This window comes from Centrocercus urophasianus, unplaced genomic scaffold (assembly GCF_019232065.1).
Source record: "Centrocercus urophasianus isolate 14NV4802_14NV808 unplaced genomic scaffold, USGS_Curo_1.0 seq_18, whole genome shotgun sequence".
Lineage (NCBI taxonomy): Eukaryota > Metazoa > Chordata > Aves > Galliformes > Phasianidae > Centrocercus > Centrocercus urophasianus.
In genome coordinates this window covers 14900778-14921060 of record NW_024884733.1, presented here as the reverse complement: position 1 = coordinate 14921060, position 20283 = coordinate 14900778, and the positions used below count along the sequence as shown (strand labels likewise).

The 20283-nt window shown below is 36.4% G+C and overlaps 1 long non-coding RNA gene across 8 annotated transcripts in view; it reads right to left on the bottom strand.

Moving 5' to 3' along the window:
* LOC122161013 overlaps positions 1–20283 on the bottom strand; it is a 489323-nt gene that overhangs the window by 245677 nt on the left and 223363 nt on the right. For 7 of the 8 annotated variants that reach the window (XR_006169028.1, XR_006169026.1, XR_006169025.1 and 4 more), the window contains one exon: positions 2956–3058. This is a non-coding gene — a long non-coding RNA (uncharacterized LOC122161013). Of the gene's footprint in view, positions 1–2955; positions 3059–10313; positions 10368–20283 lie in introns of those variants that run through there. The other variant, XR_006169032.1, reaches the window with a different exon arrangement.

Here is a 20283-nt window from a genome sequence, read left to right as displayed (position 1 = left end):
ACTCCAGAAGGTATTTGTAGATGTAGGTTCATACTAGACTTGGGAAGAACTGTGGGGGAGGTGAGTGGGAGGAGGGCTGTTTATATTGAGTACCTCTCATTCACTTTTATCTTCACACAAACAGAAGAAAGTGCCAAGATACCATTATCAAAGGATCAGACCTTGGGCCAACCTGATTTTCAGCAAAAGCCAAGGATGGTTGAAAAGAGCAGTAAAGAAAGTCTGACCTATCCTTGTTCTGGTGAAAGACCAAATACAAATTATTAAAGAGAAGCATAGATTTACTACCCTTCACACAAAGATAATTTTAAAGAATGATGAAGCATTTCCTAGACACTTGGCTCTCAAAAAAAAAAAGGAATCATTGTATTGATAGAAATTCCAATATTACAACAAGCAAAAACAATCATACTCAATTTGTAAAAAGAAAGTGAAATCATAACTGAAGGTGACAGAAGAAGCTGGCTGATTGGACTAGCAGTATAGTCGCTATCATAATGCTGCAGAAAAGTAAAGTTGAAAAAAGTAGGTCTGAAAGACTAAATCCAGCTACGAAACACAGTGCAGTACAGAATAATATCACATCAAAGTTTAGGAGCAGATTTCTAACAATGCAGTAATAGAAGTATTATTAATAAACAAACAAACAAACAAACAAACAAACAAATAAATAAATAATAATATTCTGCCAAAATTATACCCACAAGTCTTTTTACTGAAATATCACAACACAAAGGATGCAGAATGTGCATCTTCAGTTTCAGAACTGTCCATTCTACAGTTATGCTGTTTTCTTTCTGTCTTAGGATCTGAATTGTAACAAAATGTCATGATCATATTTTATCTTTTTAATTGAATTCATAATCTTTTTTTTTAACTGAATTCATAATCTTTTTTTAAATTGAATTCATAATCTTTTCTTTGTCTGGAGTGCAACTGCTAAAAATAGAAAATCTAAAATCATCCAGCAGGCCAAGGAAACATTGCCTTGACTGGCAAGCAGAAGAAAACTAAGGTAGTCACAACAGAGTTGGAAATGTGTGGACTACAGACATTAGAAGTAAGGTAGTTGAGACTGTGGAAGAGAATTGAAGAGGGCACGTAAATGGGGTGTTGAATGACTTAACCACTTCCTTGCTTTCTTTCGTTTATGTTGGCACATAGGAAGTCTAGCAAGCTTAACCAGAAGCTGATAAAATCTGAGTGTGTGGCTAAGATAGACAGTGAAGTAGACAAAAACAAGTATAATATACATTATTACAGAGCATCAGTAAAATGGGCTAAATTATCGTTGTCTCATATATCACAGTGTAGAGACAGCAGCAGACTGTGCCACAGTATCACTGCTTGCTTTTCTCATCAGTCCTGTTCTTGTTACTGGTATACTCAGAATACACATTGCTCTGAATGCTCTAATTTACTCTGCTCATCTGATCAACATCTCAGTGTTTTGTTCAATTGTCTGACATTTTCCCCCCTATAATAATAATGAAAGTTCATGAGTGCTTTCAAAGGAGAGTATGTCAATGGATGTCTCTTTATTGACTGGAGATGTTTGGAAAAGGGGAGAGAGAAGCAGAGTGGAGGAGAATCATACTGCAGATATCTAACAAGGGAGAATAGGCAAACTCCCTGCGTCATCAGTAAATAGATGGGCTCCACTTGAGGAGCTCTTAGGGGAACAGAATTATTGTCTTTGAACAATTTTGAAGCATTTTATTCATTTCCTGCCACTCCCTTCCAACCAGTCCCCAAGCTGCTGCAGACCTAAATAAAAGTCATTGGTAGTTGTTTCTGTTCTTGAATTGGATCTCAAAGCTGGATTTTTAATTCATTTAAAAGGACAGGTCTGAGTCCCAGAAGATGCTGAGTGCTCTCAGCTTGACAACTTCATAGATTCAGATAATCACTTGGTAGCAGTACAGAAACAATTTCTTCTGGATTACTTTGTCTGACATCTCTTTCTCTCCCTTAAATCAACTCCATCCCCATCCTGTCCCACCCCTCCTCAGACTGTTTTATCCTCCTCACTATGTCTACACAACTTCTCTAATTGCTTCTCTCCTCTAAATTCCCCATCTGTATGTATAACAGCCTCCACGTTCATTCTTTTCCAGGACTGCTGGGAATTAATGGGAGACTTCTGTAGGGTGGGTTTCCTTCACACAGATTTCAGTCTCAATAATCAGTTGAATGATATTAATTGAGTGACAAAGACTGTCCAAGAGACACTTCTAGTCAGAGTGGCATAGGCAATTCCTTCCTTCTGCCAGGGCATGGCAAGATGCTGTACACTCCAATATATCATTTTTGTCATTGTTCTTTAACATGGCAGAGCTTCCTCACAAACAGCATGCATTTTGAAAATGCCTTTCTTAAAGGCTGAAATCATATTTCTAAAGAAAATAATATATTTTATACTAAATATCAAATAGGTTCATTTTAAAAACCTGCAATATATTCTATCAAGAAAAAAAAATTACCATTAGACAAGTAAAATACCAGAAGCTTCATGAAGGAGCGTTAGGGTAGGACAATGGCAGAATACAGCATTTTAACAGGCACATTTCAAAGTTATAATGCAACCAGAATTAAGCTCAATTCTAGATTTTAGTACTAGAGACCTACAGTTTAAAAAGAAAATTCTGCCAGTCTGCTGTAGAAGCTTATTTCAGAATTACCTATCTCTATGATAAAATGTATATGAATTATATATCATTAACCAGAATTTAAAGGGATAATAGGAAATATAAATACACGTTGAGAACTGTCTTTCAGCAAATGTGCATTATTTTATTCACTAATTAATTCAATTACTAGAATAGAAACTTTGATTAACATTTTTCCTTCAACCATCTTATTTTTTAAGCAGCTTAGTTAAAAAAAAAAAAAAAAAAAAGTGTTGTTTTTTATTCATTATAGTGAGTTTCATATGTTAAACAAAGACAAACCAACCTTAAGCCTTTTGATAAATACGATGCTGTGGTAACTACAGCATTCACTTCGTATCCCATTTCTCCAAATTCCTGTCAGCCAGATGTCACTTGCAATGCAAACACTAGAAAAATATGAAATAATAATTTCATACATCATCTATGCAAGCACAAGCCAGTCAAACATTCAATACAAATTCAAACTGCTACTACACATAAAGCAAATATCATCCAAATAATATTTAGAATGATTGAAAGGGTTTTGATTTGGAAGTGTATTCTCTTAAGTTAAGTGGTCCCCAAGACCATCTAGAAAATTCAATTGTTTCATTTTAAAATGTTTTCTGCCCAAAATTATATCAAATCCTAATGTCTCAGTAGAAACGTATGGGATTGGATTGTTGACTGGGCGCCTGATGTCAAAGAGGAATCTAATTTTCCAATGGCATTTCCTCATACTGTCTCACCAAAACACAAAATTGATAAAAATTTTAATGGATACTTTTTCAGAGCAGGGCATTACCTCTTGTGCTGGGAAATAGTGCAGGAGAACACCATGTAGCTACAGAAAGGCAACGCATAAGAAAATACTTCGAATAAATATTCATACACAGAACAGGCCTTACATTCTGCATTTTTCTTTTACAATGTTAAATGGAATTCAGACAGTAAATTTTGCAGTATCAGGAACATCTCCCTCCCCTTCCATTTCCAGGACTCTCTTTTTTTTTTAAAACAAATGATCTCTTTTTAAAATCCAGGTGCAATACATTATTTAAAAGGGCACAGTGTTAGTATTATACTGGGGTGACAGTCACAATAAACAAAATTCTCTTTCAGTTGAAATCTATTATTAAATAGATATTTTATCCAATGACTACAACACTCAACAATTCATATAAGCAAAATGATTTGTTAAGCAACTCTTCAGCAAAAATTATAGTGATGACATAAATGAAACACCACCTTTCTGGATCTTCTTATGTTGCTAAGTATTGCATGCAAACATAACACCTAAAGCCATGACATAATACAAGGTGCAAATGACTCTGTTCTACTTGATGACAAAGGAGTTCAACTAGAGAGAAAGGTATTTGTTAACTATATTACATTATCACTCAGTAATAATGTAAAATTTGTATGGCAGTGTGTTATTTAAAACGTGTTGCCTGAATCATTTCTCTATCAACTCTGGTCATTAATCATATATTTCTTAATACATATCAAATTTTAAGTGGACAACAAAAAATAAAGTCACGTCAAAAATAAAAAGATTTTACTAACCTTTGTGAATTGCTTGGAATTACACTGATAGCATCACAGAATAATAGTGAACAGAACTGACTCAGCTTCCCAGGAAGCATTTTGTGTCATTTATTAGTAGTTATTTACAGATGACTGATACAGAGAGGAAGAGCAGCATTGATGGTTAGGAGACCTACATCTGATGTCATCAAGACCTAAGCGTTTAAAAGCTTTAATAAATACCTAAGTAAAGCTTGCAGAACATTAAAAAGACCACAACAAAGAAGATCACAATGATGAAAGTGGAAAGGTTTCGTCTTGTGGGGAAAAAAGGCCCTGCCTACATCACATGCCAAGTCTGTCATAGGTTAGCGTGCATCTTTCTTAGCCATCTGAAAAACATCAGTGAATTCTTCAAACTGTTTAAATGCTAGCGCTGGTCACGTAGCTGAAGATACAACCTTAGCCACTTTATTCCAGAAATACTCAGTTTTACTTCACTCCTCAGAGGCCAAAGCCACTGTGAAGAAATGAGCAAGTTCCTCTAAGGTCTCTTCCAGTTAGCCTTGATATGTAACTTCTCCATACCTAAATCAACAAGGTGCTTTTGACAGTAAGCCATGTTAGAGCCTGATAGGACATAGCATCTGCCAATTCTGACTGGAATATAACAAATTTTTTTAACCTATAACTACTTATCTCATAAACCATCAGTTCGTTACACCCTTTCCAAATGCTCTCACTTCTGCCACAACAGTCTGCCAGATTTCCATCCTCAATGCCAGCCATACATGCTCCTCTTGCATTCAAAGGAGTTTCCCCTTCTAGCTTTAAAAGTTAAAAAGGAGGAAAACCAAAATTGAGCTGGATGCTTTTTCTCCAGTGTGTGATGTGGAGAAACAAGAACCTCTCTCCATTCTTTTCCCTTCTTCTTCCTCTCTTATACTCTCTCCAACTAGAAAGGTACCTCCATTCCCTATTCTTCAAAGGTAGCAGAGGAGACCTGTTTGCATTGTGTAGAGGTTCAGCTGGGAACAACAGTCAGTGCAGAAAAGAATTTCCATGGGACTGAAATTCTTCAACGTTCAGCAAGCTCTGTATTGTCTTGATTTGGCTACTCACAGTAATGAAATCTGAACAGACTTTTATTAACAAGTCTTCACACTTCTTTTGTTCTCAGCAGCTGAGTTCAGCATGCAGCCAGACTATAATGCAGTAACTTTCAGAAGCTTTCTGTGCCTCACTCGAATGAAGCGTGCATTGGTTACCTAACTGTGCATGAGTACATTGCAGCACTGGCCCCTGTCAGCTCCTGCCAAAACCCTATTACTGGAGGAGATTGAAAATTTGACAGATTTGCCATCCTAAAGGCATAATGGTCTGAAAATGAAGAGTTGAGTGAGATGGCCAATTCTCCAGCAGACTTTTCTCTCAATCCTAGCTGATCTGCACTACTAGCCCCTGGTGGTCTCAGCCCAGAATAACTCAACACTTTAATTTTCAAACTGACTTAGAAGTCTACTTGCAGCTTTGAAAACACCACTGAACTTTTTCATATTTTATTTTCACCAGAGAAAAGCACACAGCTACCAACACCATAGCTATCAACATCTTTCTTAATTTCTAGAAAACAGGAGTCTGAGACCTGTACTTTCATCCTTAGTCTGCCCCTTTTTCTCCATGGGAAGATTTCAATTCCCTTAAAGCCAACTGAATCCATCTTTTCTAGTTCTCTCCTCTTAAGACTTGAATCTTTCTAAGCAAGAAGTTCAGACGACTGTTATCTGTTTAGAAGTCCAAGCCATTCTGGTCATATTCAGAGCATTTAATATACGGTAGGTAGGCAGTGGAGCTAATGGAGAGAAGCAGGCATAGCAGAATTGCTGCACATACCAGAGGCAGTATAAATACATGGTACATTTGTGCAGTCTAACAGTATATCTTGCCTCTACTCAATGACATCCTCTTGCATATCTTGCCAGTGGTTTCCTACAGCAGGCATTCCATCAAATAAAATCTGATATTATTACAGTAAGTCCTTCACATAATGAAGAAGGAGATCTGCACGCTGATATACACTCTTGGTTTCCACAAGCTGGACTTACTGAGATACAACAAGGATAAATGATACAACAAATGCCTCACTGCACTATTTACTCTTGAAAATGTGCATTTGGGTAAAAGTTGATCTTACATCTCTATTCTCTTTGCTGAAAGACTGTTTAGATGCATGTGCATCTCCAAGACAAAGTGCTTGTTACTTACTTCATGTTTGCACTGTACTTTGAGGAAGCAAAAAGCTGCATAAGTGCTAAGTACTATTAACATCATCCCCTTCTATTTTTCTCTTTCAGATTTTAAGTGAACATAGCACCTGTGAAAGTTGTTGGATTGACAGCCCTGGAGACTGAAATCTAAAGTGCAGCACACCTGCTGAGCCAAACAGAACTAAAATACAGGAAAACCTCTCACCAAGTTTTAAATACATGCTTCATTTAGTTATTGTTACATGGCTAGGCGTAATGCTAATATTCAAACATTTGCTACTCCCATGTATTTGTTCTGAACACTGGCTCAAACTCTTTATTTTTTACTTTCAAAAATTATTTCTTGCTGATTTGAAACACACCAGGGACCTTCAAAATCCTCTATTACAATGGGATGCTGTTGAAGCATAACTTCACACTACTGCAGCCAGGTACAATGCTGAATCCCAGAATTCACTTTGCCCATCACAGAAAAGAACATTAGCTAATCTCATACAGCTTTAGTACTGACCACAGTAAGTGCTTAGCTGCAGAAATGCTATTCTGTATTATAATCTAGATCTGAAGCTTTTAACAGAAGAGCTGGTCCTTTGGCCTTCTAAGAAAGATCAGTAAGCCAACAATGAAGATATAATTCAAGATTTCCTGATAAAGGGAAAATTTTATTCTCATTTAAACTCTCTGGACTTCCGGGAATGCACATTTAACCACTAAAGCTTTTGTTTTGTTCTGTTTTAAAAAGACCCTTTTTGTTAAAGATATCTCTTACCTTCTGAAACATATCTCCACCCCACTTTCAGCTAATACTACTTATCCTTCTACATTACTTCCATGCCTCCTTTCTTACAAATGGATTAGATGAATAACATAAACATTTACCAGCTGTAGGTTTTACACTCTCCTATTATGCACTCGGTATATTTGCTTCCTGGTGGGCCTGTTTCAGATCTAAAGGAAAGGACTGATCTTCATTAATTAGAGAGCACATCAGATGCAGAATACCCATAATGTATAGAGCTGCTACTAACACCTGCTGTATTCTGATGCTTCTAGAATATTCCTTCATTTGCCTTGACAGGTCCTGAAAAGCAAATTATTTGCCTGGAGCACAAAATTTTCATTTCTGAGTAACTTCAAGACTGAGCACTTACAGAAAGTTATTCCTTAGCATTTCATGTTACTTTTCAGTTCAGGAAGTTTCTCAGGGTTTCTGGGCAGGCTGGTCTTTTATGATTTTCAGCCTGCAATGCTTTCTATTTCATCTTGACTTAACATCATTAGTCTTCTTTCATAGAAACCTAAGCATTCTTTTCCTAATTTATCTAGATGGTACTATGACAGCAGCTCCCTTGATCAAACTTTGCCATTTATGTCTCTTGTGCTGTTAATCATTCTCTGAAATGAGATTTACAGTAAAAAAGAATTAAATCAAGTCTGACTTCCTTTATATTTCTTTACTTTCTGGGATTCTGGATGTTCACTCAGGCCAGGCACTTTGGAGACACTGTGCTTTCTTTCATTCACTAGTTAGGACTGTTTTCCTTTATTGGAGGGTCACAGCAGATTTGATCATTGGTGAAATTGAGTAAAGGTTTAAGTGATGCAGGTATGATAGCAAGATATGTTGGTGTTTAATAATTTTTCTAACTAGCATCTATCCTTCCTTGTTTCTGGTTGTGTATTAAAAAAATTAAATCTGAAGGGAAAGTGGCCACATGGCAATTCTTCTTGTCTTTGATTCTTGAAAGAAATTGTACTCTATTATGGAAAAGATCTGTACAGAATTGGAGACTCTCAGCTGTCCTCTTTCCTTCACATCTTGATTTTCTACCACTTCACAATGACTTGTTGGGGAGATATACATACATACATATATATAAACTTCCTATAAATATCTTCATCTTTTCCTTATCTGCAGTATATTTCACGAGTCTGTTTCTGAATGAAAATATCCTGCTTTTACAATGCAAGATCGTCCATTTCACATAGGTCAAACCCATTCTATGCTGCCAGCAGATGCTTACAAGTTATATTTTTAGTCCTTATTCCCAAGGATTCTGTAGCCTGGTCCCTAAAAGACCAACTGTTACCTGCATTGCCATTTCTCTGTCCAGTGGAAGTCTCTACTCTACAAATAAAATCTCATACGTGAAGGAGGGGAAACTTTTCATCAAATTGATACAGCAAAATGAACAGCTCCAGAGGAATAAAAAACAGCACAATAATTAGCACCTTTTCACCTTAACGTGAGGCACGTTTTTTTTTAGGACTTTACTGGCATAAACATCGATAAAAAATAAATCCTAACTTTACTTAAACGAAAGGTGTTATTGACCACTTTATCCCATCTTGGAGAAATGTAGGAATTGAAAATGACACAGAATAGATGCATAGTACTTTACTTGGTTCAAGGCCAGAAGGCGCACAATACATTACAGGAGTGTGTGTGTGTATGTGTACAAAACAGTGATAAGACTGTATGTAGATCTAAAAATGCACAGAACAGTTAAAAAAAAATAGAACTAACAAACGACACTAATACCTTTGTGACATCTCATATAACAGATCTGTATAAGTGGTTAAGCCAGAAATGATCATCCAGCTTTGTCAAACATCACTGATTTTTACAAGAAATAGGTTCACAATCTGCTAAATTGAAGGCAAATTGTCATCTAGATTCTTATAGTACAAATGGCTGCATTTAAAGCATGTTCTTGCTCTCAGGTCTAAAGCGTTACAAGACCAAAATGTTCTGTATCTCGTCTCAAATTTTCAAACAATCCAACATCCAAGCTATATATAGGTATATTCTTGCTGTTCAATCTCTTAAAAATCAATCAATATTAATGTGTCTGCCTTAAACTTTTAAGGTCATTGTCTCTCTTCTGACATCTTTAACTACATCAACATCACATTATATCATTATAGACTCATGAAGCAATGTTCTTTTACATTTTTTGCAAGATAATGCCTCTTTTGTGTTCCAGTTTTTATCATAATATAAATCTTGAAATGTAATTTGCATATCTTTTGTTTAGCAAAGGAGACTCCCCCATTTAAGACTTTGTCATTTTAATACATAGACTTGAAAGTGGTTGTCTTTTTAAAGAAAATGCACCAAAATATTCCAATTTATTCTTCAAATGCAGCGGCTGCTGCATCAATAAATTAGTAAATTCCCTTAACAATACACTTGCTAACAATTATAGTCTGCCTGCCTTGGGCTCGCTTGACAGTAGGTCTGCCATCTGTTGAGAAGTCCATTCATAGGTTTTAAAGGGCTATTTAAAGGTTTTTATTTTAAACATTGCAATACGTCTCTTTTCTTTTCACCCTTACCACCACTTGTTCTGTCTTTCCTGCCCTCTGTCCATCTTTGATTCCACCCTGCTAAACAATACTTGTATACTCCTGATATTGAACAGTTTTTCCTGCACCAGCACCCACATCAAAGCTCACAGGTGTGCTCAACTCTGAGATGTCTGGCCCATTTTTAACAGCTGAGGTGGACAAGCAAAGATGAGGGAAGATACTTGTGGAGAGGGATGGACAGAAATGAACAGGATCAATCAAGAGATTCAAAAGCAGCTGTGAAGAAAACAAAATCAAGTGGATGAATGGGAAAGGGCTGCTAGGAGCCCCAGCTCTGGATAGGTGGATTTTCATGAATTCTTTCAATAAATAGGGATCCTCTAGGGAAATACAACACCTGGTAATCTTAGTGGATAGCTCTGCTGCAAATAAAGCATAATGTTCACCCCTCTGGTAAATTCAAGCAATTAAACCCCTTAAAAAAAAGTCTCTCTTAGGCTTTCTGCCCAGTAAACTCACAGTGAAAAGCAACTTTAATAAATGTTATAAATCTCACCTCTGAGCCAACAGGAAATTCAAATGTTTGCATGTGGAGGAGCCAGGGAGCTGCTGAAACAAAAGGTAAACGTGTATATTGAAATAGATTATGCCAGTACTCTGAGTGGACAGCAGAAGTATCAGGCCCAGAGGCATGACAGATTATTGAAAGGTTCCCTTCTGGTGCCATCTCTGTATTACACCAGGGTTCTCCCTTCCTTGGAGTGGACAAATCTGTTTAGTGATTACTTTTCTGGCTCATTGAATTCAGGATTACTTCTTATCCTGCAACACTACTGGATGGTAGTTTTGAGTTTCAACATTGTGGATATAAAACTCAACAAAAAAATGACAAGAAATATCTGTGGTTTGTGAAAAGATCAAAGAAGAGAGACTGCAGAGATTTTTTTATCAACACCCAGAAAAGGGGTGTTAGTTTTAATAAACAGTAAGAATTTGGGGCCATTATGAAGTATGAGACGCAGTCTCAGCTGTGTTTCTAATTTCCTTTCTTGCCTTTACTGCTGTTATATAAAGCTCTGTAGTGACGAAAAACATTTATTGAAAAAATCTGAGCGTACCATTTGGGATTATGTTTCTTCATCTGCATGGAGCCAATGAGAAATACTTCTTTCTCCACCCTCCATAGTGCCAACAGCTCCAGGCACATTTTGTGTATGGCACAAAGCACCGGACAGAGATGCACTTGCATAAGTGAATAAGGATTTTGTAATTAGATCTCAAGATGATGCAATGTTGTTCATTTTCATTATTCTTTTTTAAAGCCATACATAAACTTAGAGATTTGTGCAAATTCTTTTAAAGTGAATTAAAACCAATACATTTTTGGCAACATATTCTGTGAGAAAGAGGTTTTCTGAAAAATTTATGGTAACAAGGTGTCTATCAACAAATGAATACAATAATTTTTGTGTACGGCTCTCTCTCCAAACTTGTGAAAGTACAAAAGCCCAGGAAAATTAAGATGAACATAGAACTGGATCAAAGTAAGTTGTATTTGCAGCTTGAGATATTCACAGGAATCAGAGGATAGACATGTTTGTTAATCCACACTAATTTCTATGGGTCTTTCAGGTAGGCAGAGATAGCCAGTATGAGAGAAGTCTCCAGAGAAATCTCTTCACCAGTCTTGAGAAAAGCTGAGAATTAATTATTTTTTTACAAGATGGGCACAAGGAACTAGTTCATCTTTCTTATAATGACACCATCTGTGGTTTTGCACTCACAGCATTTTCCTTTAGGGGATTATCAAGATTATTAGTAATTATTATTAATAAGTCATTATTACAAATAATGGTAATTACAGTATCATGTAAAGATCCTACCCAGAATCACTGTGGAGAACTGAATGAACACAGTGAAGATCAAGGCTTTGCAACAGTGCACTGTTAAGAGAAACTGAGTAAGCACAGAGCTGTATTCTGGAGAGCACAATACTCAAAGTCGTTCATCCCCAGGCTGCCAATGGCAAAATCAAATCCAGTATTTGTGCACAGAGCAACAAATAACAGACTTTAGAAACAAATTTTGTTTTTGTTTTTTCCTCTTCGTTTTTTAAGATTTGGGAGAATCATACAATCCCACCAGTAGACCCAAAAAGTTCTACTAATATGACATTTCTGTTCACAGTAAAATAAATATTGCATTTAAAGTGTCCAGTGCAGATCTGGACACCAAATAGATCATAGGTGCATGGAGAATAGTTCAGCCATTACTGATATTCCACAAGAGGACAAAAAGGATTTTTTTACAGTCCAGCTGGGTATGTCTCCATTGTTCAACAGAGTTGTAGTTTTCATTTAACAGACTTCTTGAATAATTTGTAAAGCCCTATCTTTTACATGTTAATATTAAATGTGCACTCAGAGTGGACACAATTTTCCCACTTTTTACATTTTCTTCCCAAGATTTTATCTTAGGAAAGTATACCCTCCCTTCTCTCCTTGCCTCTTCATATTAGCTCTAAAATCCTCATCTACCTTGTTTTCAATCTTCACTCATGATAGAACTCTTCTAAAAGTATTCTGTTGGAAATTCCTGAATTATTTGCAGAATAAACGCAGAACTGCATTTATAACCTTTGAATTTTGCAGATACGACTTCATAATGTTAGCTACAGCTGATGTTGTCAACTAAAATTCTGTAAGGTTTTGTTTTTGAAGAACGGTCTTTCCTCATCTTAACATGAGATGCAAAGACATACATCTTTAACATACACATATATATTCACTCACATAAGTATGCATATACACATATTAAATGCACATATCATTACAAATGGGGATACATTCCTGAGAAAAAGATCTTTTGTGTTTTAAGAAATGGTTTTTGTAACAACAATCCAGAATATACCACTAAAGCTACGAAAGCTTGGATAGCTGTATTTCAAAGAAAAACATTTCCCAATATACCATCTATAGCTGTGTTTGTTGATGGAGGTCACTGTAGGAAGCTCAGCATTATCTTCGCAAAGGTGACCAGAAGCACTCTGCACAGAAATATTGTTCCTTCCACGTTAGATGAGCAATTGCAGGTCAGATCCTTGCAAGCATGTTCATTTAAGAGAAGAAATTATTTTTGTAAAACTATATTTATGAACTTAAACACAGTCCAAAAATCACAGAAGTTAGTTATCCAGCCTCTTTATTGCTCTGGCATTATATCTACCTAATTTCTGGTACAATCCAGTTGCAGCAAATTTCTATATACTAAATATATCTAAATTCTTGGCTTCAATCCTCACGTATCAGTTTGTGTGAATTTAGTAACAGTACAAGGCTAAAGAAGACAAGCGTTCAAGGTTGGAAACATCTGTTGGCCCCACAGCACTGTGCCAAAGCTTATATAATGTACAAAAGAGCAGTCAGGCCAGATCTATTATCTTAGGCCAGATCTGTTATCTTATTTGTTGTCTTAAGAACAGAATCTTTCCAACACCTTATTCCCCAATGTTGGGGACATGTTGGGCCCCCAATGAGGCCTGATATGCCTCATCTATTTGCATGGAAAAATCTGCTGTTCAAGCCTTGTGTGTTGACTGGTCCTTACTAAGGAAGGAAAGAACTGAGTGCATCATGGAAAGTTCTAATTATTTCAGCTACACAGTTTTGGAGTTTGGTTTATAGGTTTAGGTTTTTAAACTAGGTTTCCATCTTTCTTTTTTTCTGCTGTGGAAAGAAAAATTGTATTTTATTAAAGATCTGCTTTAGATATGAAATTCTGTATGATAATACTTGGGAATTTTTCATTTCTGACTCATGAAAATTATTTTGATATTATGTGCTTCCATGTGAACATTTGATATTATGTGCTTCTAGTTCCATGTGAAAGCTCAAGATACTTCTCAGGATTTTCAAGACATATTTCCCAGAAGTCAAAACGAAATGCAAAAAATGCAGTTGTTGAAAATTAAGCCACAAAGACATTCCAAAGTTTGCCTGTTTCTATTCACTGATGCAAATTTAGTGCCCTTGCTCTGCAACAGTCATTAAAAAGAGCATAAGGGATGTTCTTTGTTGCTGTATAAGATCCTGTTCTGCCTTAAACGTTTTTGCTGGGTCCTTAAGCTTTAGGTTAGTCAGAGAGAGTATGACGGACAAGTTCCTATTTCAGGCTTGAAACAGCACCTGGAGGGCCAAGACCTTTCACAGTTTAATAGTGGACAGAGAATCACGGGAGTGATCAGGGTCATGTGGTGGGTGAGGCAATCACTGGTAGTCAGATATCAGATGTCACGGTGACAGCTGTAATAACCAGGGCTTTCTTCCTTCTGCAAAAAAATATCCACAGAATACGGTGCATACAGTGCTGCAATATGTACCTCTTCTACATCTTTTTCATGCTATAAAACTTTTAACTCCTAAAGGCTCAGAGGGCTACAACAGGACAACCAGCCCGCACAGCACATTACAGGGGTAGTGTGACAGAAGAAGAGCTTTTCTTAAAAAATCTTGAGTATTCAGCAGAAAAGTTATTAGATTCTTGTTATGGACAATTCATTCCTCTGAGATAAAATAATTTAGTTTGTAGAGAGACAGCTGGCAGTGATGAACTGAACAGCATTCTTTCTGCAGCAAGTGTACATCATAAAACAGACGTCATTGGATTAAAAAGTAACCTTAAAATGTGTAGTGTACACAAAGGCAGACTACTCAAAGCACTTCAACAACGATTTAAAATCTCAAGTTGGAGGCCACTTTCAACCTTCAGGGAAGCCTTCTCTATTCATAAGGAGCTTAACTAATCATAACTTTCCATGACTTATCAGAACGGGATGCAGTGTGTCGCAGCATGATAACTGAGCTCTGGAACTGTAACAAAAGATGTCTTTCTAATAAAAATAATGGTGAGACTAAACCCCAAATTTTAATCTTTGAACTTGATGGGAGAAAAACATCCTGTTACTTATTAAGTGTTTCCATTAGCATGTTGGGCAGCTCCTGTTCGTGTTGCTGAGAGATGTGTAGGGCAGCGGGTGTATCAAGAACAGAACCGATTTCAGTCCCAGGAGGCTGTGCAGGGTGCATCACAAAGAAACACGGCAGCCCATAGCAGACACACTTATTTTTGCAGGCAGCTGACTATAGAAATAATTAAGTCTACCTGAAATATAATATCACTTTCAGTTGACCTAATTGCTCAGCATTAGCAGCCTGGTGTTTATGAAGACATGTCATATTTGTTTTTTAACATGCTAAGCATTCTACCTGTATGAAAGCTTCAGAATGAGGGTTAAATGGAGTCCAAAACGGACAGATTTCTATCTGTATTTTCTTTAGTGTAGTTTCAGATGCATTAAGATCTCAGCAGAGACCTGCAAATATTATATTCGGCTTGCTTTTATCTTCCAGAAAAAAAAGAGAGAAAAAAAAAGAAAAAAAGAATGAAAGAATGAAGCAGTGCCAAACACTACAAGAAAGGCTTAATAAATAGAGCCCAGGGTTACAGTGTTGCTCTTATTTGCCCTGAAATATATCACTGAACTTCTGTATATTCATATTTGTTTACATTATAAATGTACTAAATGAGCTAATTATAGTGATCATAATTTACAATTAAAAACAAACAGTTAGAAATTTCAAAGGCTTTCAATATCTTTTCTTTAATCATTCACCCAGGCTCAAAATATGCATTTTTTAGATTAAAGCATTAAAGTTGCTAATTATATTCTCAGAACTAACAATTATTTCTTTACCCTTTTACTACCTTCTTCTGGCAACAAAAAAATGTCAGCACTGATTTAATTTTTTGTTATTACAGGATTAAAAGAAGTTTCTAAAATGCAATTAAATGTGCCCTATAGCTATAGTAACTTTCCTATCAGCATCCAAAACCTCTTCACTAAAACAACAGCATAAAAAAAATATTCAGACTTTCTAGACATACTTTTTTCTCTTTTTATAACACATTCCTTTGGTGATTATCTCCAATGACAACTCAACCATCTTAATGAGACTCTGCGCACATCTAGATTTTGGCGAAAGTAGATTAATAGGAGAAAATGAAAGTTAAAGAGTCTGCTAAGAGTGCAAAACCCCACACATGTCAAGCACTGGTTCTTCACCTTTGGGAACTCGGTTCAAGTTCACCCTGAGGCCCTATGGGAAAAGTTCAATAGTCTCAGCTATGTCCCTACTTGATATATCACAAAATCAATTATTTTATGGTGGTACATTTGGTAACCTACGCTCAGACAGAATCAAGTTTTTTTTTCCATCGGGAATTCACCAATTATCTACTCAGTGAATTATTTTCAGATAAAACAGAAATACCTGCTGTCAGCAGGAGCTTCTTATTGTACTGCCTACCAGTTTAGCAGCCGATGTGTTTTGAAGCAGTGATGTTGCACTTAGTCCGTGCATCATTAGCCACCATTCTATCACAGCAATGCATGGTGACAGAACACCAACACATGATTCAGTGCCCAAATCTGTATTGGTTTAGGAAAGAAAAATAGTCATTGCAAGTAATCAAAATCATGCCAGAGAAAAATAGTAGCAAGGCACTTTATTGAAATTTCTGCAGTTGCTCAAGGAGTTAGCATGTTCTAGACCAACCTGAACGGTAAACCCTCAAGCTTAATTCTCAACTATGACCACCATTTGCAAATAGCCATCAGCAGCACACATGGCCCAGACCACAGGCACATTCCAATCCGCACTCTCCAATCTACAGCATGTGCTACTTAGTATGGGGTGCCTATTGCTGGAGTTGATATATTTATGTTAATTATTTAAAAGCATTTGCAATCTAAATACATAGTTTTCACATACGTGAATGCAAGTTTGAATAACAAATACAAGTCACTGAGTGGCTCAGACATGGAGTACGCACTCTGCACACTGGTGACTGGCTCTTGAAGTGAATTCTTATTCATCACAAAAGACCATTTCATACTTCGCAGTGGTCTGCCCAAACTAAGCCTAATTTGCTTAGTCTAATTTTCATTGGTCATACTTTTGTTTCATAAAACTACCAGCAATAACATAAATCTTAACCAGCATTTTTTGTCAGACTTGGTTAACAGCCTATATGTGAATACTGCCTGTCCCTGAAAAGAATTCCTCACTCTTAGGAACAAGGCTCATGGCAAGCATGTCAGCACTAACACTGTCCGTGTTGTAGTTTTTTTGTAGACTGTAATAGACTTTAAAAAGACAACTTTCAGATTAAAAAAAATCCATTTTTTTTTAAATGGACAATTAAACAGAATTTTTATGCTGTTTTCTTTAAAATATAAATGTCTAGACATGAGTGATGAAATGACAGGGGCCTAATGGCAAAACAATGGCAATGCTAACATTAAGAAGACAATGACCGCCCAAATAAAGGAGGCTGTAATAGAATCATAGAATCACCAAGGTTGTAAAAGACCTCTAAGAACATCCAGTCCAACCATCACCAATATTTCCCATTAAACTATGACCAACCCACATACTAAAAGCAGGTCAGATCATGATGGATAGAAAGCCAGGAAATCAGGATTCCTATTTACTCTTACACATAATACAGGAATAGAAGGACATTGAATGTCACTGAGTGGATAAAAATTTAAGAATGGTAAAAGGATGACTTTTAGTTATGTTGGCTTCTTACTACTTCTCAGCTAATTCACACTTCCCTATCTATAAAATTAGGACAATACACTTTGTTGCCCCAAACATCAACTCGTTGATGTTTGCAAAGTATTCAGATACACAACAAAGAATGCCACTGAAAACAGTAAAAAGAAATTCAAAATTCCAGTGCAGGTTTGGATTTCACTGGATGGCACAGTGGACAATAAATAAAGCCTAAGACTATAGACTAAGCAATGAATCTACAAAGAACCGTTTGGCACCTCCCTTACTCCCTGAGAATCATCACTCTTGTGTGCAAAGTGATGCAAAAATAACATGTGATTTGTAAATATGAATGCTATTGTAACACATACTTCAGGGAAGCTGACTTAAGATTCTAGGTCCATCCTGTACATTGGAAGTGCCTGATCTTTCAACCTAGATGACTTGCAGTGTGTTTTTTAAGGGAGTTAAAGCAAGTTATAATTTTCACAGAAGTAACCTGATTATTAAATTGATTGTTTGCAAAATAAATGTGAAAGGCTTTCATTGCTTCTCTAGAGGGATGCAAGAGATTTCATTAGTAACCTTAAAATGCGTGAGCATTTAGTGAGTTTCTCATAGGAAAAATGCACTCTGCTAGGAGTATTTCAATTTCTCAGTAAATGTTGCAGTCCTCTAGTTGACTTTATCAATAAGCCCACTCAAAGCTCATGCTTTACTGCATCTTGCCAAGCAGGCTCTTTCTTCATCAAGAGCAGAAATATACCCATTAAAATAGCGATGAAGAATGATAGGACAATTCAGAATACCACAAATGCAGAACTTGATGTACCTGCTCTAAATTAAGAGGGACTCTGGACAGTCATCAGGCAACAATCTTGATGGAAGGGTTTTGAAGGCTGAATAAATTTAAATTATCTAAAATAAAACAAAGGAGTAAGTGTACCAAAAGTTGTAGTATGTATTCAGTTAAAGTGTAGTACTGAACAAAGGGTACTTAGAGCTGGCTAAAAAAGCTGATTTTTCTTTTAGACTGTAGCTGTTATAACACAGCGCATGCTTTTTCGTAACAGCTCAGTGGGAATACTGACTGATATGCAGATGGATTTGAAAATATAAAACCTCAAGGCAAATTTTTGGGTAAGATGGCTACAGCATAAATTGCCCACCTGATACAAAATGAACTGAGTTGTGTCAGAAAAGCCAAAGCATGAGATGCTAAATGTACCAGAAGGGAGTCTAGAGGTCTACATTTATCTTAATACCCTCTGCCTCTACTTCCTCCTCCTTATTTAAAAACTTAGAGACAAAGACAATTTGTTTGCACTGTGAGTTATTTCAGTAAAGTCACAACCTAGATCACTGTCATGAAAAATATCATTTCCAGATTTGCCAGTTACATATTACCTCCTTCCTTCCAAACATTTACCAGCTTGAAACAGGCAGTGGGCAGTCTGCCTTCCTGACAGTTATCACCAACCAGGTTTGTGATCCAATCTCGTGATTTGCCCTACTAAAACCAATCACATCTGTTTAGAAGTGTGGATGGAATTACTTTCTGGAGACTATTCTTAGTTATCAACTAATCTCGGAAGGGATGAAAGGATGCCTGACTCTCCCAATACAGATATCTCCCAATATCCCAGGTCAACATGGACAGTGGGAGTTTTACAGAATAAAAAATATATATATGCATAACAAGGTTCTGCTCAGAGCAAAAGCAGCAAGACTTTGAAACAAAGTGAAAAACAAATCATCATCCCATTTATGTGCTTGCTTTCTAAAATACTTTGGAAAATTCAATTTGTAGACAGGTATTAGTCACACACTGAAGATTTTCATAGATATGAAAATTTGAATCTCAGGCTTTAATATGACTACAATTCTGATCTCATATTTGGGAGAGCAACAAAAAATATAAATGGAAACAAATGCTCTCCAAGAGGATCCATCTGTAAATGCTAACATTCAGTAAAAGTATTGATCATAGTTATTATTTCTGATATTAAAACTAAGAGCTTAAAATAGACAAATTTTATATAGGGCCTTAAAAGAAAATCCAGTTACATTTTTTTATGTATGGTTTCAGAACTCAAATACTGGTTTGCTGTTTTGAGGACTCTGCTCCAGAACCCCTGAACTACCTGCTTGGAATAAAGCTCAATATGAGCTTCTCCTCCTGTGCTACCAGCATGGCTGTGCCTGCTCCCATTGGCCGTGAGTAACAGGCAGTCACAGAGCCTGCCTGCCAGGAAGGGCTTGGTATCTCCTCTGCGGGTAAGAGGGGTGTACATGGACTGCAGGCAAGCTGCCCAGCCATGTCCAAATAAAATCATGCTGGAATCATTGAAGGGTAGGAGTAATATTCATAGCAATGATTATTCTCCATATTTACTTCTATTCTTCCATTCAGGTGGAACCTGGACCCATAAGATGACAACAAACAGGTTTGCACAACAAACAAATGAATTGTAAACCAAAAAGTTTTGAATTTATGCATGCAAAATTTTCCTGCATGAATCACTACTGTATTATTGCAATTTTCAGAAAATAAAATCCATCTTCTCTAACTGTTGACAAAAAGCAATGAAAGGGATCATGTAATAGGAGTGCTAACATATGTAAGTGAATAGTAAGGGAATTTTATGAAGGAATTTCCCAGGTTTCCTGTCTACACTGGTATACATCAGTAGTTTTATCTAGACTTAAAAAGGCAGGAATCAATTACAGAGAAAGTCCACAGCATAATTAGGAAACAATCAACACTTATTCTAATGCTGATTTTTTTCTTCACTTTAAACTACTTCATTGACTTTAATTAAACTTGCCCTAGGTAATGAATCTAGCAAGCTGTAGAAAGATTTAAAAAGTAACTAAAATGAAAACAGCTCTCTTGTAAGCAGAGTT